Below are 4,879 nucleotides of genomic sequence, written 5' to 3'. Positions count from 1 at the left end.
ATGTTTGTTGTATCTGGAGGCTCTGCAGACGGGTCTGGGTACCTTCCATCCCACTTTAGACTTTGTCTTTTCTCCCATGAGCCTCGGTGTTATCCTTTCCCTTGACCGATCCCTAAGACAGACTGAATGGCCAGGCCTGGGGCTGCTATCAACAAAGGCACTGGCTTTGCAATTCACAGCCCCATGTTGCCCTGCACGAAGAAGCCACTTTGCATGAAATCAAACATGCTAGCTCATGAGACAAAACATTGCAGTAAGACAGACCCAGACTGGGTGAACCTGTGTGATATGCCTGGTCCCTCTTAAACCAGAGGTTCTCAACTGCCCTTTAATACAGTTCCTCATGGTGTGGTGACCCTCAACCATAAAGTTATTTTATTGCTATGTAATAACTATAATTTTGCTACTCTTATGAATCATAATGTAAATATCTGATATGTGACTCCCCCAGGGGGGGCGTGACTCACAGGTTGAGAACCACTGCTCTAAAAAATCCATCATTGGAGAAATGGAGACAGTACCACCCTCTTCCCCTGATGCAATGACGTTGGAGAATACACACAATTGTGAGCTGTGCTGCACAGGGAATCGTGGTCTGACACAAGGTAGATTATCAGAGAACGAGTGGACACCATTCCTGAGGGTGATGGATCGCTCAGGGACAATCTAGGAAGACCTGGAGTAGGAAGCTGGTGGCCGCTTTTCCCAGAGGAGGAGTGGGGGACAGTGAGGGCCTCGTGGGCAGCTGTTTCCTGGGGTTGTGATGTCACTGGCCCATCCAGAAGGCCGCAGCACCCGCGCCTGCTGCTGCCTCCCAGCTGGCCGGCTCTACTTCCTGTGCCCCGTGCCTGCCCTTGGCTTCTTTCTCATGACCTCGGGAGGCAGCTGGACTCTGACTCAATGAAGAGCCCTCATCTGTAAGTTGGGAACAGTGGCCTCTCCCCATGCCCCGTGGCTCCTGGACTCTGGGAGGAACCATAGAGAATGGCTCTTGTCCAGTGATTTTTAAGCTGAGTTCTTCCAAGTTCTGGCGATCTGTGGAAGGACTTGGGACTGGTAAAGCTGCGGAGACTAGAGCTGAGGAAAACGACAGGTCCCCTGAGCAGGCACCGTCTGAACCACTCCCTCCAGCATCCAGAGCCCCCTGCTTTCCTCTTGTCTGGATATTGGATCTTCCTATGAAACCTAGCGTGGAAACAATATATTCTAGAATGACCAAAGAACATTCTAGAACCTCTGATCTTCTATGGCATACAAATTAAATCCCGTTAAAGTAAAATAAAAGGTTGAAGAGATGAATCGACAGTTAAAAGTACAGACTGGGGCTGGTGAGATGGCTCAGTGGTTAAGAGCACTGACTGCTATTCCAAAGGTCCTGAGTTCAAATCCCAGCAACCACATGGTGGCTCACAACCATCCATAACGAGATCTGACCTTCTGGAGTGTCTGAAGACAGCTACAGTGTACTTACATATAATAAATAAATAAATCTTTAAAAAAAAAAAAAAGAAGTACAGACTGTTCTCTCTGAGCACCCAGGTTTAGTTCCCAGCACCCACGTGGTGGCTCACGGGCACCCATAACTCCAGGGTTTCTGATGCCCTCCCCTGACCTCCACAGCTACCAGGAACACATGTGCGCAGGCAAAACACACGTATACAACAGAATAAATCATCGTCATCATCATCATCATCATCATCACTACAATGGCTCTAAAAGTACTTGGAGCAAAGCATGATGGTCCGAGTTCTATCCCAGAATGCACTTACAGATGGAAGGAAGAGACATCTCTACAAAGTTGTCCTCTGGTTCCACGCGTGTGATGAGCATGCCTGCACACACGTGTGCAGTAATAACTAAGATAAATGAATGCTAATGAGTACAATCTGTGGTGATCCTTGTGGCAGCAGCTGTGGTGATTCGTGTCTTCTGTGGCTCACTTCCTGGCCTCTCTTTTCCTTCTTGTAAAGTGGCATCCATGGTAGCTATGGCTGACGATGTCACTAAGTTTTTCTGTGACTCAAAGATACACAAGTCCTTGGTGCCTGAGGCGGGCTGGAAGGAGGTGCTCTTCTCTCTGAGTGTGGACATGAATACTGTCCCCCCAGGGAACAGGAAGACATCCCTCCCCCCCCCCCGCCCCCGCAGCTGGTGTGGCCTGCCTGTGCCGTGGGTGACCCTTACCCATCTTTATGGAGATCTGCCAGAGAAGGTTTGCCACCGTGATCTCTAGACACACTCTATGCGCGCAAGGGGAACAGGAGACAGGACCCTGGTGATTCTGGTGGCATTCCTAAAGAGCAAAACAATTGGGGCGGGGCATAGTGGTGCATGCAGGGGTGGGGTGGAGGCAGAGGCAGGGGGTTATCTATGAGTTGGAGGCCAGACTGGTCTACAGAGTGAGTTTCAGGACAGCCAGGGCTATGTAGAGAGACCTTGTCTTGAAAAACAACTAAATGACCAACCAACCAGAGAGAGAGAGAGAGATTGAGAGAGAGAGACAGAGACAGAGAGACAGAAAGAGCAAGGCCAACATGCTGCCAGCCTGGCCTCCCCTCCTCCTCCATCTCAGAGGGTTCTGACCCAAATGATTGGGTTTTTTTTGGTTTTGTTTTTTGTTTTGTTTTTTTAAGACAAGGTCACAAGTAACCCAAACTGTCCTTGAACCCATGAAGTAGCAGAAGACTGTTTGAGTCTCGATCCTCCTGTCTCTCCAAGATATGTACACCCAGTTTATGTGCTTCTAGGAAATGAGCCCAAGGCTTTGCACATGCAAGACAGGCACAAAATTAAAAAAAAAAAAAAATTTAAAAAAGCAAGTGCAAATCTGAACTCAGCAGGCCTTGGGAAGAACAGGAGAAATGGACTACCAGACGCCTACTCTCACGGAGATCAACATTTGCAGGGGCACTAAGAAGTAAGCAATGCTATAAATCAAAAAGGAAAGGCCCAACGATAATCTCTTGTTGCTATTGTCTGTTTGTTTATTGAGACAGGGTTACTCTGTGTGGCCCTATCTCTCCTAGAACTCACTCTGTACACCAGGCTGGCCTCAAAGTCACAGAGATCCACCTGCCTCTGCCTCTGTGGGGATTAAAGAGTGAGCCACCATCATCAGGCCCATGTTTTACAATTTTTAAATTAAAAATGTTCACAATCCTATTCGTACATAACGTATCTCGGCCTTGCATTATTATCTCTTAGTTCCCTACCCCGAGTTCCTCTTTCATTCTAACAATCCTTCTTCCTATGCTGATGTCTTAAAAAAAAAAAAAAAAAAAAAACAGAAACAAAAACAAAACAAAACCAGGGAATCTTATTAAATCCGTTTGCTTGAAAATGAATATGGGGGGCACTTAATTACTTGAGCAGTGTTAACTTACCAGTAGTTACATCACTGAGGAGAATGAGTTTCCCTCCTCCTCAATTATTAACTGCCCAGCGTGCTTCAGAATAGAGTACCACTCACAAGCCCCGCCTCCTATAGTTTTCTTTTTTTTGTTTAACCACATTTCATCATTTTATAAATAGGATAATTGAGGCTCGGAGAGGTCTACTGTCTTTCCTAAAAGCACCCAGCAGAACTTGACCTAAGTTCAGTTGATCCAGAAGTCATAGATTTAACCATTGGCTGAGACCATCTGCTCATCAGGGGCGCTAGTGCAAAGAAGGCTTGGGTTTTGGAGGAGGGCTGACTGAGCTCTTCGAGGCGGTCCAGAGAATTAGCATGGAGGCCGGTTGAGTGGCACACGAGGTCTTAGGCTCACCTCTTCCTGTATTGCTCTGTTATCCTTCCAAATGAAATCCCTCACGTCCGGGACAGAGAAAGGGAATCGTGACCGATCGTGACTGTTGAAACCAGGCTGGCGGGAGGCATGACAGCGTCTGCAATCATCGTTGTGGGTTGTGCAATCTAGACAAGTGTTGAGACCGTGACTCACAGCTTTTACGTCAAGGAGGAAATTCCAAACAAGGACAAGGAACAGCCTGAGTTCAGAGAGCATCCATCCCTCTACAGCTGCGGCCACCTCAGCCCCTGACTCCACGCCCCAGTCACTGCCTGCATCTGGGGCACAGATGGAACCTGGCACCCCTCCGGTGGGCTCCAGCACCCTCCCCTCAGGTGGCGAGGACCCTACTTCCCTGAGCTCTAACTGAGAAGCCTGGAAGGTCCGGATTCAAATCATGTCTCCGTGCTCAGCGGCTGGGGACTTTGATCTTCCATGTTTCTGGTCCTCCGCACCCTTATTTAAGCAGAGACCAGCGTGGAGGTGTTCCCATGTAATCTCAGCCCAAATGGTTTGCCAAGTTCCAGACCAGCCTGGGCTGAGTAAGCAGACCCTGCTTCAAAGTTAAACAAAATCCAAAACAAATAAATGGGAGAAGTGGGCGGGGCTGATGCTCAACACCCCACCCTCTCCGCTCCAGGACAGTGGCGGTGTCCTTGTCAGCTTCCTTCAGGGCTGTATCTGGGATCCCGAAAGGTAACGGCATACAGGAGATTGCATTATACATTTTTCTCCTCTGTAACAAAATACCCGATAAGAGCTACTTAAGGGAGGAAGGATTCATTGGCTTCAGCCGGACAGCCACAGGCAGGGAGCAGAGACCTCTGGTGCTCAGTCACCTTCCTGCCCACACATACATTCTGCATGGGACCTCAGTCCGTGGAAGGGTGCCACCTGTGGTTAGTGTAGGCCTTCCTAGCCTCATTGAGCAAATCTAGAAACTCACTTACAGATATGCCCAGAACTTCATCTCCTACATAATTCTAGATCTCACCCGGTTGAGGCTCAATACTAATCATCACATAGGCCTTAAAAACTTTTGAGAAAAGAATGAAAGTTTCAGTAAAGCATCCAGCACACAGTAGGTACTC

General features: G+C 48.3%; 1 long non-coding RNA gene across 1 annotated transcript; it reads right to left on the bottom strand.

Moving 5' to 3' along the window:
• Nucleotides 1–1,709: 1,709 nt before the first annotated feature.
• LOC127680137 (uncharacterized) lies at nucleotides 1,710–4,474 on the bottom strand. Its single transcript, XR_007976939.1, has 3 exons — nucleotides 3,768–4,474; nucleotides 2,185–2,293; nucleotides 1,710–2,077 (listed from the first exon to the last, which is right to left on the bottom strand). It is a non-coding gene; the product is annotated as an uncharacterized LOC127680137 (long non-coding RNA).
• Between the last annotated feature and the right edge of the window lie 405 nt (nucleotides 4,475–4,879).

This window comes from Apodemus sylvaticus, chromosome 3, assembly GCF_947179515.1.
Source record: "Apodemus sylvaticus chromosome 3, mApoSyl1.1, whole genome shotgun sequence".
NCBI lineage: Eukaryota > Metazoa > Chordata > Mammalia > Rodentia > Muridae > Apodemus > Apodemus sylvaticus.
Note: the sequence above shows the minus strand (reverse complement) of the source record. Positions and strands in the feature narration are given on the sequence as shown.